This window comes from Phocoena phocoena, chromosome 7 (assembly GCF_963924675.1).
Source record: "Phocoena phocoena chromosome 7, mPhoPho1.1, whole genome shotgun sequence".
Taxonomy (NCBI): Eukaryota; Metazoa; Chordata; class Mammalia; order Artiodactyla; family Phocoenidae; genus Phocoena; species Phocoena phocoena.
This window is the reverse complement of record NC_089225.1, coordinates 106,990,040-107,016,473: the sequence shown is the minus strand read 5'-3', so window position 1 is coordinate 107,016,473 and position 26,434 is coordinate 106,990,040. Positions and strand designations below refer to the sequence as shown.

Genomic DNA, 26,434 nt, shown 5'->3' with positions numbered 1-26,434 from the left:
TCATGCCTTACGGATTAAGGAAATCTCTTAAGTTCTCTGATTTTGAAAAGCCATATACTGTACAGACACAAACAAGTCACTGTCATCGTTGTTCTAAGAAACACTGATATCAGCAAAAAGGAAACGGAGGCATCGTCAGGACCCCTGAAATGTAAAGAGCAGAAGGAAAACGGGCTGTACTCGATGAGCTGGAAAGTGCAACTTAGCAAAGAGAAGCAAGAGCTTAATTCAATACTATTCAATCTGTTTCCAGCAACACTTGGGAAACTAGACGCAGAGGGAGCTTCGGGAAGGCAGAGGAAACCACTAGGTGTGGTGGGAAACGAAAGGAGAGAGGCTGTAAAACTGATGCCTACTGATAGCAGGGCACTGGGTCCACTTCTTCAGTTGGGGCCAAGTGGGTGGAAACGACTGAGGATGTGTCAGAACTTTTTGAAATGGGCAAACCTAGGAGACATTCAGTGATAAGTTTACAGCTTCAGCCTTCTCTCTGGGAGAGAGGAGACTACTTCCACTAGTTTCCCCCCAATTTAAGTGGGAAGAAGTTCCCTGGCCTCACTTAAGTGTGTGTGAGCAGCTGAATGCGGCAGCACCCGGGTGCAGAACACACCGTGTAAAAACAGCACCAGCCGCATTGCCAGCTTTTCCGAGCTGCCTGGGAATTCCAAATGAAACATACTTTGCAATCTACTCTGTGAAGTAGCAGGTGATGGATAAGGAAATGCTTCAAGAATAAATGTCTCATTAGGGTGGGTTTTAAATACCATTGCTGGGAGGAATTTTACTAAAATTACTGGTCTTTATGTACTTCGGCAGAATGCATCAGATTACTGAAGGGAGAGCCCAGGGATAACTGATTACTTCAAGAAATTAAGAATGCCTCATAAAAAAGGCACTTGAGCTGAGATGAATTTAGATGTTCTAATACGAAGCTTCCCCATAGCGGCTCGGTGATCTTATGACACTACAAGATTCTTAACTGGAGGGCTTAGATACATAATACTCCAGACAAACCAGATTCTAAGCAATTGGCCTGAAAACAAAACTAAGGTTGACCACTAAATGCATTTGAAAACTCAGATTCTTACAGATATAATGCAGAGAGCAGAATGTATTCAAGTGGTTTTACATATGACAAGTGAAAGTATCGAGTGTGTTTTCCACTTGAAATAATTATAAGACTTCTACCAGCAGTTTAAATTTGAGACACCTTCTCAGAACACTGAATTGGAAATCTCACTCTTTGTAAAAATAAGGAAAAAACACTCCACATGGGAGAGAAAGGGTGGACCAAGGTGACCAGGCAGGCAGTGTAATCAACATATTTCCCCTAGCGGAATGGACCTTTTCCATTTTTGCAGATTTCTTTGAGTGTGTGCCAGGACTGCGGATGGAAGCAGGTTCTGAATCCTGGAGGACTTGTCGCGATGCTGCGTTGCTCTAGACAGCAACTTCCCTACCCGCAAAATGACATTCCTGGGGGTAATGACAGCTGGCTTAACAACCAGCTCAGTTCATTAACTAACTAGACAAACCCCAACACCCTTCATTTCCCTGATTCCTCTAAGCCATTGCTTTCGCTGCTCAGTATGCTCGCTTCAACTTCACCTGAAGTCTGAGTGAAAATAGCAAGACACATGGAGACGACGGCAGTGTTGCCCTGAGAGAAGCCGAGCGTATTAAAATATGGAACACACAGAATCAGAGGAGACTTGGAGGCTGAACAGGACTGGAAGTGAAAGACAGTAGAAAGCTTTGGTGGGACAGAGGGAGGAAGACGACATCATAGCAGTGTCCAGACACTGTGCGGGATGCAGACAGGACGACTCGTGTAACCCGCGCTGTGGTTCCTTCTGAATAAGAGTCACTGAGCGTGCTCAAGAGATGGGAGGGGCAGGCGGTGCGGCACTCCGGGGAAACAAAAGACCCCAAGGCTGGGTGGGGCCCCCCCCAGCCCGGAGTGAGGGGGGCGGCTAGCTGACAAGCCAGAAACCACCACCCCAGACCTGGAAATGCCCCTGACACAATGAGGGTATATGCTTACACATCAGCAAGAATGTCATAAGGAAAAATTATTATTCAATAAATCACGTAAGTTCTGAAATAATGTTTAGATGAACTTCAAAGTCCTCAAAGAATCTAGATGAAGGAGATTTGAAAAGTAAGGATTTGTCAGTGTTTCTCAAGCTCCCTGCAGAGGGGAAAATGCTTTTGCGGGGATTGATTAGGAATCTGAATTTGTTTTTTTAGGAAAAACCTCACAAGCACGCTGTTACCAGAAGTTTGTGCTGGGAACAACCTCCCTCCCCTCCTTTTACCCACTGAGGGCGTCCAATGGCCCCCTTCCCCCGCTCTCCACCCCCAGCTCCATCCTGGCCACCCACCAACCTTGGCTCCAGCTCTGGCCGGGTACCACACGAGGAACCTCCACTCTAGCAGACCTTCATCTGCATCAGTCTAGTCTGCCTGTAGGTCATGATGATACAGTAATGTCAAAACTGGCTAACATGCACTGCGTCTGTGCTAGCACTTTATGGGGATGATTTCATTCGATCCTCACAACCACCTGAAGAAATGGGTATTTATAGTTGCACTTTACAGATGAGAACACTGAGGCCTGGAGTGGTTAACCAACTTGCCCCAGGCCACATGGCTGGACTCAGACCCAGGCAGTCTGATTACAGAACCACTTTCTCTGGATTTAGATTCAAACACTCGCTGTTTTAACATTCAGCATGTATTTGTCATTTTCAGGGTCTGTTCGGGGGTACAGAGAGGCTTCTGTGCTTGGCCCCTGTCACCTTGGACTTGGAATGAGGACCCGGACAGTACACGTGATCAAATGCGCCCATGAGAGGAGACAAGAATGTGATCCAAGACCCCAGTGAGCTGCAACAATAAGATATCAGGAGATCAAGAGAGCGTCCTAGTCTTGGCTTTAACGTGTCCCCCTGCTCACCCCCCAACTTTTCTGGATTAGACTCTTTTCACATAGCTCCAGAAGGAGCAAGTGTGTACTATATAGATACAAAGGGAGGAACGGAAACTATCATTTTTTTGTGTGTCCCTTATGTGCCACAGATTAACTCATTGATCTCACAACAATTTGGTAGTAATTATCTTTATCTTTATAGATGAAGAAACAAAGCAAGTAATGTGAAAGAAAACATAAAAGTAGACTGGGGTCTCAGCAGAGTGGGCCTTTGAATACCACCATTAGCAACTTAATTTTATTAGGAGATAGGGGCATGGGAATGTTTTTAAGACGGAATCAAGTGAAAGTGTAAATGGATTCAGCCACCTTGAAGAGCAATTTGGCAGTATCTAATAAAGATGAGATTTTTGTACAGCAGTTAAGAGGATGAACTAGGGCAGCACGTATTGGTATCAATAAATCTCTAACACGTAATGTTGAATGGAAAAAGCTGGTGAATGATTCATAGAGTATTATGCCATTCATGTAAATTTAAAAACCATAAAACAATATTGTATATTGTTAATGGGAACATAAAGGTACTATAGGAGCACAGAATGCTCATGGAATTTTATGCACCAGCTTCAGGATGGTGGTTAATTCTGGGGAAGGTGGGAGAGGAGAGGGATGAAGGGATAGATCCACTGATGTCATGTTACTTTCTGGACTTTCTAGAAAGTTTAAAATGTCCCCCAATTTAAAAAGGAAGAGATCATGTCCCTGCATGATTGATCCAAGCCCTGCTTTAGAAAGATGGTCTGGTGGCCACATGCAGGACAGGCTGGGGAGGGAAGAGACTGAGGCTTAAGCCAGGATGTGGAACAGAAAAGGAAATGAAGGGGTAGATGAAAGTGACTTTCAGAACAATGAACCACTGTGTCTGGAGGATGATGACAAAGTACAAGGGAGAAGGAAGAGCCACAGGTCGCTGCGCTGTTGAAGGAGTGTGGGGGCCTGGACAAGCAGGCAGTTTAGGAACCTCAGTTTCTGTTAACGTCCACATGTGAGTTAGAGCCAATTACTGACTGTATATCACATGTGTTAGACACTGGATAGTTGGCTCATTTAGAGAAACGGAGTCTTGTACCTGGCAGGGTTAGGACCCCAACAAGGGTCCCTGATTCTAAGACAAATGATGTTCGGCTAAGCCCAGATGCCTCTTCAGCCTAGAAGCTCAGGAGGTCCACTGGCTCCCTGGTCCCAGTGCCTCAAGGCTCAGTTCAAGGACAGGGATGCCAAGCCCTGTCAATGACTTTCTGAATTCACTTGGCAGCTGTAGTTCTCATTGTGATGCGGTCAGTGGGCATTCTGAGTGAGCCCTTAAGGCAAGACGAGTGATAATGTCACTTTTCACTTAATACCTTCCAACAGCTTCCCTCCTCTCTCAGAATAAGAGCTAATGTCTTTCTCAAGGCTCCAGGTGATCTGACCTTAGCTACCTCCTGTGACCCCGTATCCTATTCCCTCCCCATTTCTTGTGGCTCCCCAAATAGGCTTCTACCTCAGGGCCTTGACATTTGCTATTCCCAGTGTCCACCACGGGGCTTCTCCCTCAAGCCCTTCCTACTTTTATTGTTCTGTAAGGCACCTACCACCGTTTGACGTATCACATTTCTATTTTCTTATTTGTTTAAGGCCTGCTTTTCTCCCGATAGAATATCTGTTTCGCTTACTGCCACGCCCTGATGGCTTCTGGTAATGGAATATGAGGTCAGGCAATTACCCTTTACACAGATCAAGCACAAAATGTGACAAATTTATTAAAAACAGTCATTTCAGGACACTGGAAAATGACCAGTTGCAGGCCACAACTGCTCGCTGGGGAAGTGCTACTGCACTTGGGGCAAGAATGGTGCAATGGCTGGGGGAGTTCCTGTCTATTTCAGGCAGTGAAAACCCACAGCTTTATCAGCTGAAGATGTGGCCTTGGTAGAGGGCAAGTAGCAGAGCAGCTAGTTGAAGGGGGATACCCAGAAGCAAGGGAGCCATAGAAGGACTGAGGTAATAAAATCTCTAAGTATCCCCGACCGACTGCTAAACTACAGATACACACAGGAAACCCCAGGGAGCTCAGAGAAATTTAAAAGCTTGGGGAAACTTGCAAATTTTCTGTGCTTTTAAATGCATTCCTCAACCTACACATAATTCAAGTGGCAGAACATGGTCACTTGAGGTGTGTCAACATAACCTTCGCCCAAATCTCTGACTGACCGTAAAAATATGCAGAGGAAGTAATAAGCAGAGACACCACTGGGGGAGAGAGTTCACAGTTAGAGACCAGGCAAGTTAACAGCTTACTAAACAACACTCAGGAGAACAAAACGTAATCCAGAATCATTGCAACATATCATCTGCAACGCCCAGTTTTCAAACAAAGCATTACTAGACGTGGCCCAAGAAACAGAAAAATGTGACCTGCGCTCAGGAAATATCAAGAAGCTGAGAACTCGCTTTGAGTGGGCCCAGATGTTGGATTTAGCAGACACACACTTCAAAACAGCTATTATGAAAATGTTTAAAGAATTGAAGGAAAACGTGCTCAAGAGTTAAAGAAAAATAAACTAAAAATGAGTGAAAAACAGGAAATCTTGACAGGGAAATGGACACTATAAAAAGGAACCAGATGGGAATTCTAGAGCTGAAAAGGATTAATAACTGAAATGAAAAATTCAGTGGATGGGCTCAATAGCAGATACATATGAACTGGCAGAAGTATCAGTCAATTGGAAGATGGATCAACACAAAGTGTCTGGCTTAAAGAACAGAGAGAAAAAACACGGAAGAAAATGAAGAAAGCCTCAGAGATCTGTCAGAGAAGATCAAGTATTCTAATGTATGTGTAATTGGATTTCTAGGAGGAGAGGAGAGAAGAAAGGGGCAGAATATATACTTGAATAAATAATGGCTGAACCCTTCCCGAATTTGGTGGAAAACTGTAACTTAGAGACCCAAGAAGCTCAGTGAATCCTAAAGAGGATGCATATAAAGAAAACTACACCCAAACACATCATAGTCAAATTGCCGAGAACCAAAATTGAACATTAAAATCTTAAGTAGCAGCAAGGGCAAAACAACTCACCACATCCAGGGAAAGGATGATAAAAGATAAAATTAATAGCAGGCTTCTCATCAGAAACAATGGAAGCCAGGAGACAGTGACATATTCAAAGTGAGAGAGAAAAACCTCTTGATCAAGAGGTCTATACCCAGTGTCACTGTCCTTCAGAAATGAAGGTGAAATAAGGACAATTCCAGGGACTTTCCCGGTAGCCCAGTGGTTCAGACTCCACACTCCCAATTCAGGGGGCCCAGGTTCCATCCCTGGTCAGGGGACTAGAGCCTGCATGCCGCAACTAAGAGTCTGCAGGCTGAAACGAAGATCCTGCGTGCTACAACTAAGACCTGGTGCAGATAAATAAATACGTAAACAAATATACATTTAAAGACAATTCCAGCTTTAAAAAATGGAGAGAATTTGTTGTTAACGGACCTGAATTACTAGAAACGCCAAAGGCAGTGCTTCAAACGAGAGGGAAATGGTGTCAGATGGTAACCTCACAGGAAGGCATGAAGGGCACTGAAAATGATTAATACGTGGGTGGATACATAGATATACACTTTCCCCGGATTTCTTTAAAAGATTTACGACTATTTAAAGCAAAGGTTTACAATACTGGGCTGATAATAAATATAGATGTAGTACATATGGCAACAAGAGCACAAAAGAGAAACAGAAATGGAGCTGTACTGGTGCAAAGTTCTTGTATTTATGAGAAACAAATCAGTATTAACTCGAAGAAGGCTGTAAAGGTGCATATTGTAATCCCTAGAACCAACTCAAAAAGAAAAAGGGAAATACAGCTAAAAAACTAACAGTAAATAAAATGGTATACTGAACAATATTTGTTTAATACAAAATAGGGTAATACATGTATTTGTTTAATACAAAGGAAGGCAGGAAAAACAGGAAGAGATCACACAAATAGAAAACAGCAAAGGGCAGAATTAAACCCAACCACACCAATAATTACATTAAATGTGAATAAATGTCAAACAAAACAATTTTGAAAAAGAACAAAGTTGGAGGACTCATTTTCAAAACCTATTATAGAGCTACAATAATTAAGATCATGTGGTACTAGCACAAGTGAACAGAAATGAGAATCCAGAAATAAATGCTTACATTTACGGTCAATTTTTTTACAGAGGCTCAATTTGACAGTCATTCAATGGGTCAAAGCACAGTCTTTTCAACAAATTGTATTGGGGCAACTGGATATTCACATGCAGAAAGATAAACTTAGATCTTTACCTTACACCGTAAACAAAAGATAACTACAAATGGTCCTAGATCTAAATGTAAGAGCTAAAGTTATAAAACTCTTAGGGCAACATAGGAGAAAATCTGATTTTTTTTGCCCACATCATGGCATGTGGGACCTTAGTTCCCCAACCAGGAATCGAACCCATGTCCCCTGCATTGGAAGTGTGGAGTCTTAATCACTGGACCTCCAGGGAAGTTCCAGAAGATCTTTGCAATATTGGTTTAGGCCAATGGTTTTCAAGTGGAGGTGCTTTTGCCTCCTAGAGGATATTTAGCAATGTCAGCAAACATTTTTGGTTGTCACAGCTTTGGAGTGGGGTGAATAATCCTGGCACCCATGGGTAGAGGTCAGAAATGCTGTTAAACATCCCACAACACGTGGAACAGTCCCCACAACAAAGAATGATCTGGCCCCAAATGGCAACAGCGCCCAAGGTTGGTAAACAGTGGGTTGGGCAAAGAGTTCTTAGGTACAACAACAGAAGCACAAACCATGAAAGAAAAAAACAAAAAAATTGTGTACTTCAAAAGACGCCATTAAGAAAATGAAAAGACAAGCCACACACCAGGAAAATATATTTGCAAGTCATATATCAGGGAAAGGACTTGTATCCAGAATACATAAAGAACTCTCACAACTCAATAATAAAAAGACAAACAACCCAATTTTTAAAATGGGAAAACTATCTGAATAGATATTTCACCAAAGAAGACATGCAAATGGCTAGGGTTGAACTGTGTATCCCCCAAAGATATGTTGAAATCCTACCCCCAATGCCTCAGAATGTGACCTTAATTGGAAATAGGGTTGTTGCAGATGTAATTAGTTAAGATGAGGTCATACCGGAGTAGGGTGGGCCCTTAGTCCAATGTGACTGGTGTCCTTACAAGAAGAGGATGCGAAGACACACAGGTGAGAAGTGCACCTGCAAGCCAAGGAACGCAAAGGACCTCCAGCAACACTAGGAGCTAAGAAGAAGGCATGGAACAGATTCTCCCCCAGAACCTGGAGAGAGTGTGGCCCTGCTGACACCCAGCTTCCAGAACTGTGACACAATACATTTCTGTTGTTTTAAGCCAGCCAGTTTGTAGTACTTTGTTACAGCAGCCTTAGGAAACTAATGCATCTAGCAAGCACATAGAAAGATGCTCGACCTCATTAGTAATTAGGGGAATACAAATTAAAAGCACAGCGTAGTATCACTTCACACCCACTAGGATGGCTATAATTAAAACAACACACAAATAACAAACATTGGTGAGGATGTGGAGAAACTGGAGCCCTTATACCTTGGCTGATGGGAATGTAAAAATGGGTACAGCTGCTTTGGAAAACATTTTGTCCATTCCTTTAAAAGTTAAACATAAATTTGTCATACAACCCAGGAATTCCACTCCTGGGTAACTACCCAAGAGAAATGAAAACATATGACCACACAAAGACTTATACATAAATGTTCACAGCAGCCTTATCTATAATAGCCAGAAAAATGAGAACAATGCAAATGTCTATCAGCCAGCGAATGGATAAACAAGTGGTCTATCCATACGACAGAATACTATTCAGAAACAAAAAGAAATGAACTATTGCTATATCCTATATGGTTAAACCTCAAAAATATCATACTAAATGAAACCCATCGTATGCAGAAGACTACATACTATGTGATATGTCCGGAAAAGGCAAATCTACAGAAACAGAAAGCAGATTACTAGTTGCTTGGGGCTTGTGGGGGAGGGGGACAGTGGGCAGGGATTGACTACAGAAGGGCCTAAGGGATCTTTTTGGGGTGATGGAAATGTTCTAAAATTGAATTGTGGGGACAGTAGTGCAACTCTGTAAATTTGCTAAAAATCATTAAATTGTACGCTTAAAATAGATGAAGTTCATGGTATGTAAATTACACCTCGATAAAACTGTTTAAAAATATGAATGCCCTAGGGCTTCCCTGGTGGCGCAGTGGTTGAGAGTCCGCCTGCCAATGCAAGGGACACGGGTTCGTGCCCTGGTCCAGGAAGATCCCACATGTCGCGGAGCGGCTGGGCCCATGAGCCATGGCTGCTGAGCCTGCGCATCCGGAGCCTGTGCTCCGCAACGGGAGAGGCCACAACAGTGAGAGGCCCGTGTACCGCAAAAAAAAAAAAAAACAACAACAACAGACAGACAAAACATACTGGGCACATTACTAGAGACAAAGAGGACGTTTCATAATGATTAAAGGGGTCAACACTGGGATGATATATTACAACAATTACAAATATATATGATTCAAACAAAAGAACTCCAAAATAGATGAAGCAAAACTGACAGAACTGAAATGAAAAATAGGCAAGTCTACAATTAAAATCGGAGATTTCTATATTCCTCTCTCAGTAACTGGTAGAACAACAAGTAGACAGAAAAATCAGTGAGGACATAGACTTGTCCCTGGCATAAAACAGGTGCTTGATAAATACCTGTTAACCAGATGAATTCTGTCAGTTTTTTTTTTTTTTTTTTTTTTTTTTTTGCGGTACGCGGGCCCCTCACTGTTGTGGCCTCTCCCGTTGCGGAGCACAGGCTCCGGACGCGCAGGCTCAGCGGCCATGGCTCACGGGCCCAGCCGCTCCGCGGCATGTGGGATCTTCCCGGTCCGGGGCACAAACCCGTGTCCCCTGCATCGGCAGGTGGACTCTCAACCACTGTGCCACGAGGGAAGCCCCTTAAAATGTTGGTTTTTTAAAAAATTATTTATTTATTTTTGGCTGCATTGGGTCTTCGTTGCTGCACGTGGCCTTTCTCTAATTGCCGTGAGCAGGGGGCTACTCTTTGTTGCGGTGCGTGGGCTTCTTACTGCGGTGGCTTCTCTTGTTGTGGAGCACGGGCTCTAGACCCGCGGGCTTCAGTAGTTGTGGCTCGCGGGCTCTAGAGCGCAGGCTCAGTAGCTGTGGCGCACGGGCTTAGTTGCTCCGAGGCATGTGAGATCTTCCCAGACCAGGGCTCGAACATTGCAGGGCTCGTGTCTCCTGCATTGGCAGGCAGATTCTTAACCATTGCGCCACCAGGGAAGTCCTAAAATGGTTTATTCTGAGATGAATCTCACTATGGTGGACTGTTGCACAGACAGCAACTCCTCCCATGCCAGCAAGCACACTCCTTCACAAGAGGCCTAGTGGCTTTGGCCTTTGCCTTCTGAGAGCCTGGAAACGACCATGTTGTGAAGATGCCCAGCAAGTTCACTGGAGGAGGAGGGCAGGCCCTGCCCAGTCAACCCACAGAATCGGGAGGAAAAGACTGTTGCTTTTTTTAAGCCACTAAGATTTGGGGTGGTTTTATCAGTTAGCAAGGGCTAACTGGTACTGTCACAAATAAAACATTTTGAGCAAACGAGCCAAACTCAGAGAGTGCATCATGCTGTAGGAGTCCATTTACATAAATGTCAACAACAGAGCGAGAACTCAAGGTGGGGCTTCTGAGATGCAGACGCTAATGATTCGGTTGGTGGTTACACAGGTGTGTGCATTTGGATCAGGTGAACCTGCCTGCATCCACTTTTCTGGGGGAATTCTCTGCAGAGAGAAACCATCAGAGCTCCTGTGAGCATCTACCCAACCAGTATCCCTACCCAACAACCAGTGTGTGCCACGTGCCGTGCTAGGTGCTGGGGGTGCTCTGGAGAACAAAGCTGACACTGTCCCCGCCCTAGTGGCACTTACAGTTCACTAGTGGAGAATAAAAGGCAGTGCGAATAAATAGCATCTAAAAAAAGATGAATCCATCGTGAAAGGTAATATCAAAATAAATGCCCAAAAGTAGCACACAATTTGCAGCAACGTGAGTTGCGTGACTATGAGTTGCATTCCCTGCAGTGTTTCTCCCGCATACCACACAGCAACGTTAACTTTCACTTTGCTTCTGGTCTTCTCTCTTTCAAGTGAGCTTGCTCTGCTTTTCCCTTTAAAGATCTGACTTCTATCTGTCTACTCTTAGCAGCAGATCTTGGTTTAAGTTGAATAAACCACGCCTAACAGCTTAATGAGTATCTGTCCATTTCGTTGTTCTTGTCATTCTGCAAAATTGAATATGGTGCATTGCTCACTACTAACAGAAAATTGCTTCTATTTCTATATTTTATATAACAGGCATATTCAATATTTTATATAACACACGTGGCACACAGAATTTAGACACAAACTGGCTCAATTTGAGTCAAACAGACCCTGAGCCCTTACAGCCAAATGACAGTGATACAAGCAAGGGTCTTAGTTACTACCTGGAGCGCCAATGTCTTGAATTTTTAAGTTGGAAGGGATGGCAGGTCATGCACTATTTTTTCTCCACTCACATTCCCAGGCCTAAGACACTAAGTGTTTCATCTCTGAATGCCAAGTGATAGTGATTTGATTAGGTAAGTAGAAACAAGTTTATTTAATAAAAATTTTTAAATAATGCAGAATGCACTTAAGTATAAGGATTTATCAAATAGGTCAAAATTAGAAATATACATGTCTCACTACATAAAAAGTACTATTATTCCAAAAATCTATGATAACAGGAAAAAGCAATGCACTGCTGTGGTATTTGTAAAAAATTAGATAAGAGAAAAAAATGTTTATTGTAGAGTACTGGTTGACCTTTTCTGCATCTGTTTCCATGGAAACAGATGTTGGACAAATAGGGTTTGTAAATGCCTCAGAATCTGGAGGTGTCTCCGAGCCCTCACCTTGTTTTGAGCCATCTGATGTCTATTTCCATAGAAACCAGAGTGGAAACGAGGGCAGTAGCCATGAGTCAGCCTGTTGGGTGGTTTGTTCCCGCCAAGGTATGAGAGCATAGGAGCTGTGTTATAGAAATAAGCGAGTTTAGAACCAGAAAAAAGCAAAAACCGTAATTGGGAAACACTGGGCTTCTTCATTGACTTGATTAAATAATGGAAAGGCCCTGCAAGTAACACAGACATAAACAGATGTTTCTTTGCTAATTAGGTAACAGGGAATTAAACTCATATCCCGCACGGTGCCAAGGAAGCAGACCACAGGAGGTGACCCATCAGAGGTGATTCACAGAGAGCAGCTGGTTCTTTGGACGTGTACTCTGAAGCAGTTTCAGGTGGATCAACCATCTCACAGGCTGTGTATAAAGGTGGCCAAAGAGAAAGGAGGTCATGGCCCAAGCACTCAACACCTCTCTGTCTGTGGAATGCAAGGTCGCTCGAAGGAAGCCCGGTTGGGCAGGAAACTGACTGGACCTAGGCCCCACCCACTTTCTGTTCTAGCCAGATAATGGTATGTGACTCCCACATAAAATCAAGTTCCCCCTAATACACGATCGGCTTCCCCCACCCCGAAGCCTGTGTTGCCCATTTTCATTAAAGGCATCACCACCCTCCCTGCTATCTGGGGTCAAGGTTCCTGGCCTTCAGTTCCTAAGGACATGCCCTGTTAGTGACCAACTCCTGCCACTTCCACCTCCAGGAGCACCCCCTGCAGAATATCTCCCAGCTGGTGGCCAAGTTCAGCATCATCCCCACTGAAGCATGCAGCAGAGGGAGGGCGGGCACAGAGACTCTCACACCAGCCTGGGTTTAAATCTCAGTTCCACCAATTACTGCCCGTGTAACCGTGAGCAAGTTTCTGAACCTCTCTAAACTCTGGCTTTCTCATCCAAGAAACAGGGCTAATAAAAGTACCTATTTGACAGAGGGGGTACAAGGAATAAATAGAAGAAAGCTCGTTAAGCTCTTGGCCGGCACACAGTAAGCATTCAGAAGATACTGGCTCCTCAGTAATTCTAAGCTTTCTCGATCTCTTGTTAACTTGAACACTGACGCCAGATCAACCATCCTATAGCACATCCCTCCCAGGCTCTGTTCACATCCCTCCCAGGCTCACACATAAGTATTCAGGGCTTCACAGATATTCCATTTTCTGTAGCCTGGCTCCAAACTGCCTTTCCAGCTTTGTCTCCCTCCCTCCCCCTTCGCATACTCCAAGCTGAGGCCAAAGTGAACCATCCTTGGCTGGTGTCCGGCCTATGCTCTTGACTCATGCCATTCCTCAGCCTGGATGCCCACCTTCTCTGAAGCTGATTTGAATCTAACAGCTGTAACACCTCCTTTACTCGCTTTCTTCCTCTAGTTTTCGTTTTTTTTTTTTTTTAACTTAATTAATTAATTTATTTAATTTTTGGCTGCATTGGGGCTTCGTTGCTGCACATGGGCTTTCTCTAGTTGCGGAGAGCAGGGTCTACTCTTTGTTGTGGTGCGCGGGCTTCTCACTGCAGTGGCTTCTCTTGTGGAGCACGGGCTCTGGGTGTGCAGGCTTCAGTAGTTGTGGCACACGGGCTCAGTAGTTGTGGCGCACAGGCTTAGTTGCTCCACGGCATGTGGAGCCCTTCCAGGACCAGGGCTCGAACCCATGTCTCCTGCATTGGCAGGCGGATTCTTAACCACTGCACCACCAGGGAAGTCCCTCTTCCTCTAGTTTTTAAATAAATAAAAGTTCCATTTGAAAGACTTTGGTCTTTACCAGTTGGGGTGAATACTTAAGGGATCAACGTGACTCTTACGACCAGATTACCAGATATGATGACGGCGGTAATTGTCCCAGCCCCAGAACCCAGGCAGCAGCAACAGTGGGATAAAGGCAGTAGGGGAAACAGCAGGGAAGGTTTGAGACCACGCAGGGTCCCTAGAGCTCCAGCTTACTTCAAGAGTCAGTGTCAGGGAGAGGAGGGAGATAAGGCTAGAAAGTCCAGTGGGGCCAGGCTGTGGAAGCCTCGTGTATTAACCATGCCTTTTATTTTCTCTTTTCTGATGGTTTGACATCTGGGGTCTTGCTGACCATGGAAGGACTGCCTCTCCTAGAAGTAGCCAGTTCCTGGAGATATTAAACAACTCGGGAGCACACCTTTCAAATGCAAACCAACCAATCCAGAGCCCACGCCCCAATCACCTCCTGTATTGGGTCCTCATACTCTGGGCCATTATCCACCCGCCCTAATCACCTGTCTGGCCAGGTACCAGACAACTCGGGACAGCCCCTAGACCACAAAGCCCCATGAAATTATTCAAACCAGCGAATCTTAGCTTGCCCCGACCATTCTTTCCTCAGAAACCACAACAAAGGCTCTTGGCCACATTTCCTTTCTCTCCCTCAGCCTCCTGACCTCGGTGCCTCCTCTCCCCTGACATGTACCCCCCTGGGTGTGATGTGCCCCAACCTCTTGCGAACTGGGTGCAACTATTTTTTCTGATCTGTTAGCCTAACTGAAGCTCACATCTTCTATTAATACACTATATTTTAAAACACTTGAGGCCATATCCTTATCTAAGGCTCCTCTATGGCACCCATGCTTCCACCAGAGCCAGAATACAATGGGACACCAGGTGCAGAAACACCAGTACGTAATATGTTCTCTACAGCCAGGTGTGGTGGGCCTGAAGTTGACGACAGTGGTGATACTGAGGATCATAACCATGACCATCATCACCATGGGAACCGACATTCACCAGGGACTTACGGTGTCCCAGGAACTGTGCCAAGTGCTTTTTTTTTTTTTTTGGCGGTACGCGGGCCCCTCACTGTTGTGGCCTCTCCCGTTGCGGAGCACAGACTCCGGACGCACAGGCTAAGCGGCCATAGCTCACGGGCCCAGCTGCTCCGTGGCATGTGGGATCCTCCCGAACCCGCGTCCCCTGCATCGGCAGGCGGACCCTCAACCACTGCGCCACCAGGGAAGCCCTGCCAAGTGCTTTTGATGTGATTCCTTAGTGACGTCAGAACACACTGGGATTTTATAAAAGCCACTGATTCAGCTCTACTGCCTGAGCCCGGCCTTTCTTTGGATACTGATGTTTCTACCCAGGGCCTTGTATTTGGTAAAATGCATCTAAAGAGAGTATCACTTGAAAAATTAGTGACATAAAAAATTTCTTTTAAGGAATAAGATTTAGGAAATATGATTTAAAAAGAAAACGAAAAGAAAAAGCCTAGCCTTCCCACGTCATATCAACCACACGAGATGGTCACTGGGTCTGAGTTTACGACAGCAGCCTGGGGGGCGGTTAACCTCGGACCCCCTACCCCCTCCCCCCACTTCCTATACCAGACTGACCGGCTTCACTTCCTCAGGAGAATATGTGCGTACACCATGGGCCAGGTGGGATTGGGGTGGCAGGGTGGGGGGTGGGGTGGTGGGCAAAAGAAATGGTAAGACAAAAAAAAAAAAAAAACTAATTCCAGCCCCCAGGACAAGATAAAAATCCTCCTGATCTATTTTATGAAGCCAGAGTAAATTTTAATAACCAAACTCATAAAGATGTACAAAACTAAACTGTAAACCAGTGGTTCTCAAAGTGTGTTCTGGGGAAGCTTCAGAGGCCTCAAGATCCTTTCAGGAGGTTTATAAAGTCTATACTATGTTCATAATATAATATTATTATATATCACATAGAATATACTTATATATTTATTATCATTTATAAAATGTAAAACAATACACAATTATTTTAATAGTAATAGTATTTGCCTTTTCACTCTCATTCTCTATGATACAGTGAAGTTTTCTGGAGGCTACATGACACGTGATATCACTCTGATAGTTAATAAATGTATGTTTTATTTATTCTTGTGTTTTCTAGAAATTTCTAAGGTTTGGGGTATAGATATGTACATTTTCATAACTAAGTTTGTTCTCAGTACTTCTACTGTGCTTTTACTAGCAATCTTTGGTTACATCTACTATAACTTATACAACTTCATTATCAACCAATAAATCTTTATTTTGAAATCATGAGGCTTTCCTTGCTCCTATGCAGTAACAGACTAGCAGTACACGTATTGTTTTATGTTGCAACAGTTATTTTTATGATGAAAAATTATAGAAAAGCTTTTCTAATTTAAAAATTTCTCTCTAAAACTGTTAAAATTTAAGAATCATTTATTTTAAGATAAAAGAAAATTTGTTTATAAAGTCTTCTTCTTATACTTTTAAGGACGGATCATTGGCTTAAAAAAGAATGATCATTTGTTATAAAGCAGAAACTAACACACCATTGTAAAGCAATTATGCTCCAATAAATATGTTAAAAAAAAACAAAACACACACACACACACACACACACAAAGAATGATCAGAGGACTCAATTTCTCAACCCACAGCTGCACCATTTATATGAAAAAATGCTGAAAAAAATGAAACCGACTTATCAGAAAGGTCTCTGACTCATGGAAGGGAGGAATCTATTCCAGAAAAGCTGGGCAAAACTGCAAATAAAAACCAAAATTATGATGGAAGTTATCTTTCCCTCAGTTTTATAGATGTCAATAATTTACCTTACGTAAACATTTGTTTGTTTGTTTTTGCGGTACGCAGGCCTCTCACTGTTGTGGCCTCTCCCGCTGCGGAGCACATAAAGCCAGTTAAGGTATAATTTTGAGACCAATCATTCAGAGTCCAAAGAAAAAGAATTTAAATATTTTAAACATAGATGTGACTGAGTTCTTTAAAAGTCAAAAACTGAAAATTTGTTTGTTATATCTTTTCAGACTAGAAATTAGAAAGCCACTGAAGCTGCGTTATGGGCATACAGGAACTGTGTATTCTTTTTCTTTTTCGGTAAATCTAAAATTATCCCCACCCCCAAGCCCAATTATTTAAAAAACAAAGACACTGAAGACCTTAAAGTGTACGTTATTATATTGCATTGGTCCAAGAAAAATACACAACAGCCTTGTAGAGCCAATACTACTGAATGCCAGCTGGATGGAGAGTTAGCAAAAGAAATTACAGCATGCTACTTCTCAATGAAACAGTAGCTTGTTGAATTAAAGATTAAGCTGCAAACATGAATGCTGAGTTAGTATCTCACCTGCAGAGCTATGCCTGGACCTGCTGTTTGGCTTGTATTCATCCAGTATCAATAGTAACGAGTCATTAAAGACCTTTTATGTAAATACTTGGCAGCAAAACACAAGTGACACTAACTGAAATACCTCATTGAATACTTTTATTGACTTTCATGGTTTAACCTGATATCTGAACTTATGGTGCAAAAGCAAAGGAGGGTAAAACTACTAGCTCCATAGCATCAATCAGGGCATTGCTAACAAGCTCTAGTCGTAGTCACTTTATTCTCCATTACCACCACAGATAGCTAGCTAGCTAGATAGACAGACTTATAGATGAATAATAGAAAAATGATAGGTAGATAGATAGATAGATAGATGAAAGATGATAGAAAGATGATAGAGTTTCATTTAAGAAGTCTTCAGTGAAGCAGCAGGAATTAATTTTATTAAATCTTGATTCTCGTGGTCTGTCTTTTTAGCATTCTGTGTAAAGAGGATGTACATGATAGTCATCTTGAAGAAAGCATTTGTGCGGTTATTTGATTTGCAAGCTGAATTAGGCACTTTTTTTCGAGGAGCATCTCTTTTACTCAAAAGAATGACATAAGAACTATGTTATGCAGCCTTGGGTATCTGGCAGACATTTTCTCAAAAATTGATGAGGTGAGCCTGTCACTTCAAGGAAAACAACTGATAGTATTTGTTATCAATAATAAAATTTGAACTCTCAAGAGAAAACAAGAATTTTAAAAAACTTGTACCTACTACTGTGAGCTTGATAGCTTCCCAACACCTAAAGACTTTTCTGATGAGATCAGTGGTGATATTAACGAACGCAATTTGGAAGGATGTTTTATAATAAAATACAACAACAACTGGAAGAACTGCAAAAGTGCAAAACCATTATTTCCCCAACTATCAATGCATGAAAATACAAAATCACATGTGGGTGAAAGAGCAATTGAAAGTGCAAAACAGGCAGGATGCCAGCAGGAATTGTGAAGTAAGCACTTTTGAAAATCCATTCTCCGTAAAAGCAAGAACACTGGCAAAAATTGTCAAAATCAATTTCTTCAGGACTTTGAAAATTAACCAAAGGCTGCAACAATCTGAGGAGTGTTTATTCAAGAAGAAAACTGGCTCTCAGTAAGAACAGCAAATGTTGTGGCATTTAAACTTGCCCTGTTCCTCTCACTCTCTCCCCAGGTCCCTGAAAACCACCAGCTCTGCAATCAAAGTGAAAACCAGCATCCAAGCAGTCACTGGAGTGAGCAGAGAGGTTTGAAGCACCCCAAAGGCCTCATTCTCAGAAAACTGTCATGTTTTGACCTGTCTGGCAATTTCCTGGAAAACCCCCTCATAGATAGAATTTGTCTTTATTTAACCCACTAGTTCACTTGGGGTCAACTCATAGGCTTTGTTGAAAACACACTCTTAAATAATCAGTGGGTGAAGAAATCACAAGAAAAAGTAAAAAATACTTTGAGATGAATGAAAATGAAGACACAACCTTCCAAAACTTATGAGGTGTAGTAAAAGCAGTACTCAGAGGGAAATTTATAGCTGTATATATTTAATGTATTTAATGTCTACATTAAAAAAGAAGAAAGATCTCAAATCAAGAAGCTAACTTTATAACTTAAGAAACCAGAAAAAGAAGAGCAGGAGGAAGGAAATTATGAAATTAGAGATAAATGAAATAGAGAAACAATAGAGAAAAATCAACAAAAACAAAAGTTGGTTCTTGTAGAGATCAACAAAACTGACAAAACTTTAGCTAGACTGACTGTATTAGTCAGCTTGGGCCGCCATCATAAAATACCACAGACTGAGTGGTTTAACCAAGAGAAATTTATTTCTCATAGTTCTGGAGGCTGAGAAGTCCAAGATCAAGGTGCAGGCTGATTCACTTCCTGATGAGGGCTCTCCTCTTGGCTTGCAGACAGCCGCTTTCTCTGTGTCCTCACATGGTGGTGAGAGAGACAGAGTGCTCTGTAGTGTCCCTTCTTCTAAGTATACTAATTCTATCAGATCAGGGTCCCACACTTATGATTTCATTTAACCTTAATTACCTCCTTGTAGGCCCTATCTCCAAATACAGCCACACCGAGGGTTAGGGCTTCAACATATGAATTTGAGGGAACACAGTTCAGTCCATAGCACTGACTAAGAAAAAGAGATAAGACTCAGATTAGTAAAATCAGGAATGAAAGGTGAAATACTACTGCCCTTACAGAAATGAAACCATAAGAAAATACTATGAATAACTGTACACCAGCAAATCAATGTCATAGATGAAATGGACAAATTCCTAGAAGGACACAAATTACAAAAACTTGCTCAAGAAGAAATAAAAAATATGAATAGACAGACATATAATAAGTAAAAAGATCAAATTAGTAAAAACAAAAACAAAACGTCCCACAAAGAAAAGCCCAGGTGCAGAAGGCAGCACTGGTAAAGTTCTACCAAATGTTTAAAGAAGAATTAACAACCCTTCACAAACTCTTTCAAAGATGGAAGAGGTGGGAACACTTCCCAACGCATATTATGAGGCCAGTATTACCCTGATATCAAAACTAGACAAGGATATCACAAGAGAAGTCAAACGACAGACTGCTATCTATTATGAATATAGATACATAAATCCTCAAAGAGATACTAGCAAACCAAATCCAGCAACATATGAAAGGGATTACAAATCATGGAGAAGCAGGATTTATCTCAGAAGTTCAAGGGTGGTTTACCATATGAAAACCAGTCAGTGTAATACACCATATTAATAGAATGAAAGACACCCCCCCCCCACCACACACACACACATGATCATCTTAATTGATGTAGAAAAGGCATTTGACAAAATTCAACACTTAACAAAGCTGGAAAAGAAGGGAAATTTCTCAAACTGATAATGAGCATCTATGAAGAACCCACAGCTAACATCATACTGGACAGTGAAAGACAAACATTCCCCCTAAGATCAGGAAAAGACAAAGGGTCCACTCTCACCAATTCTATTCAACACCATACTGGAACTTCTAGCCAGGGCAATTAAACAAGAAAAGGATATAAAGACATCTAGATTGGAAAGGAAGAAGTGAAAATATCTCTATTCGCAGATGACATGGTGGTGTATACAGAAAATCCGAAGGAATCCATCACAAAACAAAACAAAGAAACAAAAACTTTTAGAGCTAATAAATGAGTTCAGTAAGGTTATGGGATACAAGATCAAAATACTAAAGTCAATTGTATTTCTATACACTAGCATTGAGCAATCAGAAAATAAGATAAACAAAATGAAAAATAGATGAATAGATTTTAATTAACAGAATAAAAAAGGTTTATTGATATAGTTTCTGATTTCACATTGCAACTAACCTTTAATAAACTATCACTTGTCCAGTTTTGAAGTAGTATCAAAGAAAAATATTTCTATCCCAAAAGGCTATTAAAATACTCCAACAATTTCAACTACATAAATGTATGAGGCTAGATTTTCTTTATATCCTTCAATCAAAACAACATATTGCAACAGGTAGAACCCACAGGCGGATTTGAGAACCCAACTCTTTTCTAATCCAGATATTAAAGAGATTCCTAAAAATAAAATACAATGCTACTCTTCTTAATAGTTTTTTTTGTTTTGGAAAATAATTCTTTAAAAAAATATTTTATTTACATTGACATGTAATGGGTTTATTATTGTCATTTTATTTTATTTTTATTTTTCTGGCTGCACCTTGAGGCTTGTGGGATCTTAGTTCCCTGACCACGGATTGAACCCGGGCCCTGGCAGTGAAAGTGCCAAGTCCTAACCACTGGACCACCAGGGAATCCCCTATTATTGTCATTTTAAAATTAATAAGTACATTTTATCAGTTTTATATTCTAATTTAGCAAACATTGACAGGCAAAATACACATAAACAAAAGCTCTTTGCAATATTCAATAATTTTAAGAGTATAAAAGTGTTCCACAACCAAAAATTTGAGGACAGTTACTTCAAACCTACATAAACATTATATATTTCTTTTACATGTATAAAATATTTAATAATCAAATTTTAAATGAAAAAATGAAATCTTCGAAGAAAATCTAGGCGAGACTACATGTAAAATTTAGGGTTAAGGGAAACCTTAATCAGGATAGAAAACCCAAAGGGTATAAGAGAAAAGCAAAGATATTTGTCTTTAAAATTTTTTTTAAAGATTTATGACAAAAGAAGTTATAAAAATATGTCAGTAAATAAAAGATACATCTTTAAAATAGCTGCAATTAAGGTGAAAAAGGATCAATATCTATAATATATAGAGAATTCACATGAACCGACACGGAAAGACAAACGCAATTTTAAAAATAGAGAAAGGATAGGAATGTGAAATTACAGCATAGCAAATCCAAATATCCAATCAAATAAACATAAAGACACTCAAACTCACTACTCAATGGAGATGCAAAATTAAAATGACAATGAGATCCACTTTACCACCATTGGATTGGCAAAAATAAAAAGAGTAATGACACCTATCGCTGGTGGAGATGGAGGGAAAGGCTCCTCTCCTGCTCTGCTAGTGAAATCTGAACTGTTACAGCCTTTCTAAAAAGCAATCTAGAAAAATGCATTACCATTAAAACACACATACACTTCAACCCAGCAACAGAAGCTCATGTAAATAAAAGCACCACTAAATAAGGATACATTTGCAAAGATGTTTACTGCAGCACTGTCGGAAGTAGCAAAGATCGGGAAAACCGCACATGCACAGCTTTAAAGGGAATCCCAGCTGCCTTGCTGATTGACTCAGAGGGATTTCCAGAAGATATTAAGAGGGGAAAAAGGCAACACTGAGGACGTGTGTGTTTGCATCTGTGTGTTATCTCATTTTGTACAACAAATACTGACAAAAACATCCAGGACTATGGTACATATGTTTGTGTACTTTCTTTGTGTACCTTGTAAGAAAAGTATGAAAGCACATACACATACTAGGTTGTTAATATGGGTTTTGTGGGGGCATCACTGTGGGTCGGGGAGAAGCAAAGGACAAAGCTCATGCTGCCTCCTCTAGGAGATGCCTTTCCTGCTTTCCTGACCACATCCTTCTCTTCAGCAATCCATTCCACTCACCTTTCACCCTCGGTGAGGCAAAGTGCTGTCAAAACAGCCACTTTCCAGTCTTCTCTGAGTACTCGGAATTTCTGCAGCACTTCTTGTTTCTATCACATTCACGGACTTCTGAGCGCGTATTTATTCTCTATTATTTGCTAACTTTATATATGTCTCGCAAGAGACAAAATCATGTAGTGGTTAACAGTGTGGACAAGTCAGACCACCTGGGTTTGATTCCTGGCTGCGTCACTTAATTACCAGCTGTGTGAACTCAGCAAGTGACATATTTTCTCTGTTTCCCTGTCTGTGAAATGGAACAATAACGGCACCTATCACCAGGTTCTTGTGAGGAATAAATGGGTAAACAGTAAGTGTAAGGTGCCTAGAACAGTGCCTGGCACGTGGTGATGCTACACAAGCTATTATCAGGGTCTTTATTACCTCACCTATCTAGATTTTAAACTCTTAGAGTCATTTTAAACCACAGATACTCTTAAATTTCTTTTGGATCCCTTCCCCATTACTTCCTAGAATAATGTTATTTTAAGGTCCTCAAATATTTGTTGAATAAGCAAGTGAATGGCTCTTAGATTTCAGAAGTCTATAGAGAAAGGAACTGCTGAGAACATGACTGTCACTTTCATGGCAACCAGTAAGTAAATGTCCATGGCTGACCTAACCCAGCCTTTAAACCTATTTTGTTAAGAGGGGAGAATATTTGTCTTAAAATCAATCTTCCGGAATAGCACAGAAAGGCCTTTCATCTCCACTTACAAAGCCACTTATGAGCTAGACACAAGGAACTCGCCTCAAACTGTAAGAAAATGTGAGCCGTTTGTGGTGAGAATACTGGAATCAGGACTCCTTGTGATTCACCATCGACCCTTTGGGAACATATTATCTACGTTTAATATAAAAATAAACTGTATCAGATAATAACACATTTCTTCAAAGCACTAGGTGAGATGAGTTGGAACCCTTAAATCGTTGTTGTCATTTGTCCATTCTCTCCTAGGTACTGTCCAAGCTTATCTAGCGATAGTTTTTTTTTCCTCTGGAGCTTTAAATGGTCCAAGAAGAGTATAAGAAGCAATTGAGAAAATAATGAAAACACCTGTCCTTCTGATGCCATCCTCTCTCTCTCCTCCTGCTTTGAATGTTCAACCTTTCCCTCTCAACTGGATCCTTCCCAAACAGCATTTTTTTTTTTTAATTATTTATTTATTTATGGCTGTATTGGGTCTTTGTTTCTGCGCGAGGGCTTTCTCTAGTTGGGGCGAGCGGGGGCCACTCTTCATCGCGGTGCGCGGGCCTCTCACTATCGCGGCCTCTCTAGTTGCCGAGCACAGGCTCCAGACCCGCGGGCTCAGTAGTTGTGGCTCACGGGCCTAGTTGCTCCGCGGCATGTGGGATCTTCCCGGACCAGGGCTCGAGCCCGTGTCCCCTGCATTAGCAGGCAGATTCTCAACCACTGCGCCACCAGGGAAGCCCCCAAACAGCATTTTAACATGCTTAGGTATCTCCCAAATGAAAACAGAACAAAAATGCCCCGTTTAGCCACCATCCAACTCTCTTCCCCTGCTCATAGCCACATCTGTGGGAAGAGCTGTATGTACTTATTAGCTCCATTCTCTTACTTCCCACCTGCTCCTCAACTGCTCAGTTTGGCTTTTGCCTCATTAGTCTTCAAAAATGCTCGGCAGCCAACCTCCGTCCACTAAATCCAGCATGCCCTTCCTACTTCTCGCCTCACGTGGTGAGTCTGCAGCCCTGGGCCCTGCCGATCCAGGCCTTTCTTCACCTCTCAGCCACACTTCCTCGTCCCCAGACCTCACCCCGGGGATTTCCCGTGTCAACTAAGAGGGTGTAACTTTCCACACCTTCTGCTCTGTATATATGAGCAGGTATATAATTCGTCAGGACGTGTGTTTATAAGTTTGTTTTCTGAAATTGACTCATACTGCTCATGTTACTTTGCAATTTCCTTTTTCCATTTGACGTTATATCCTAGACAGTCTACAAGTCAGAAAAAAACTAACTCTAGTTAACTTTTTATGTTGGTATGTGTATGTATATATATTCAGGCATAACTAAATAACTGTTAATACATCAGGACAAGTCATTACATTTTTAGAAATTAGAGGGAAAAATCAGATTTTGCATCTGGGGATCCTTGAGAGTCTCCAGCGGAGCAGGACCAGTGGCCGAAGTTGCAAGGGCACAGATTTCAGCTCAGTGTAAGGCAAGGCAGCCATAATTTACCCCGGCCTCCGGCCCCTCCTAGAGCCATTTTACCTTTAGAGGCACTAAGCAGCTAACTGCAAACAGTGGCTTCGTTATCTGCGTTTTGGGTTTAAATAATTTTGCTGTCTCCTTCAAAGTTGTCACCTTGGGAAGTGACAGCCACATTCCAACAACAGTGTGACTTGCACAACTGATTTTTGGAGATTTTCCTGTAGTTTGAGCACCTTTCACTTTCTCCCCACACCCATACCTCCCCCACCCCTGCCCCCAGTTTAAAAAGTAACACCTGGCCTTGGGGAAAGCTGAGTAAAGCAGAGACCTGCTGGCTCCTTCCCAGGTCGTCCTGGCTAGTCCTCCACGGTACGCGTCGGGACCATGACAGAGGGAGAGCCCAGAACCTGCCGACCTGAGCTCATCACAGAGAGTCAAGTTTTGGCCCCAAAAGACAGGTCCTTTCCTTATAATTTTCCAGCTAAACCCTTTCAAGAATCTTCTGAAAATTCTAGTTATCACAACAAATATTTTCAAACACTAGCTTCTTAAAATAAAAATATGCATAGAGTAGCAAAAAGTCCAGAAAATTAAAAGATGTCTATATTCCTTCTTTACCATAGACTATAACTGTAGTTATAGTCGACTATAACTTCCACAGGGAAATTTCCAAAAGTTGAATTCCCATGATTAACAGCTGAACCAAATGAATTTTCCCTTGCAGTACAAAAACAAAGGGGTTAATAGCAATAAAATAAAACCACCCCACAGTGATAACAGATAGGGGGGAAAAACAGAACTTGAGGGGAGCTTTTTTTGGACAAAAAGTTATTGGAATTAAATAATTAAGATATTAACTCGGGGCTTCCCTGGTGGCGCAGTGGTTGGGAGTCTGCCTGCCGGTGCAGGGGACACGGGTTCGTGCCCCGGTTCGGGGGGATCCCGCATGCCGTGGAGCGGCTGGGCCTGTGGGCCATGGCCACTGGGCCTGTGCATCTGGAGCCTGTGCTCCGCGGCGGGAGAGGCCACAGCAGTGAGAGGTCCGCGTACAGCAAAAAAAAAAAAAAAAAAAAAAAAAAGATATTAACTCAAAGTATAATATAAAACAGTGCTGAAGGGCGAGACACACAGGTGGTGTCTCTTCACGGTCCTGAGAAGGCCAGTGAGTCAGGGAGCTGGGTTCTCTCCAGGGTCGGCAAACAATGGCCTGTGGTCGTTAGGCCAGTAAACTAAGAAGGATTTTCACATGTTTAAATGTTTGAAAAAAATTTTTAACGACACATAAAAATCATATGAAATCCAAACTTCAGGACACATTAAAAAAAAAAAGGTTTATGGGAACACAGCCACGTTCAACCATTCATGTATTGTCCATGGCTACCTTGTGTTACAATGGGTGGATCTGGGTGGATGAAACTGACAGTGTGGCCTGCGAAGCCTAAAATATATACTAGCTTCCTCTTTATAGAAAAAGTCTGCTGACCACTGTTGTAAACCAGATTTTACTGCCATCAGCTCTGTGTGACCTTAGGCTGGCCTCCTCCCTTCTCTGGATCCACCTTTGTAAAGGAAGGGGCCTGGACACGGTGCTGGCCAGTTCTGGAAGTCCAGAACTGCAGGGAGCAGGGGTGCTCGCTGGCACCGCCTACAGCCCATTAGGAAAATGGCAGGCAGGAGGCTGGCTGCAGAGGGACCATCGCTCACAGATCTGTCCTCATTGGTGGAGCCGTCCTCGTTGGTGGAGGGCTCTTAAATGAACTGTCTCCCCTAACTGATGCCATCAATGAACAAAAACCTGGCTTCTACACACCTTTTACATGGACAGACCACAACTCCAAAGAACAACTCATCTTCCAGCGTTCACTTCAGGAATAAATGCTCCCCACAAAATAGAGGGAATGCAAATCACTTATTACCACAGAGAACAAGAGAGGACAGCCATGTATGGGTTTTTTAG

At 42.2% G+C, this 26,434-nt stretch overlaps 1 protein-coding gene across 3 annotated transcripts in view; it reads right to left on the bottom strand.

Annotated features, from left to right (window-relative positions):
* ARMC9 (armadillo repeat containing 9) overlaps positions 1-26,434 on the bottom strand; it is a 119,736-nt gene that overhangs the window by 20,016 nt on the left and 73,286 nt on the right. The window lies entirely within an intron of this gene.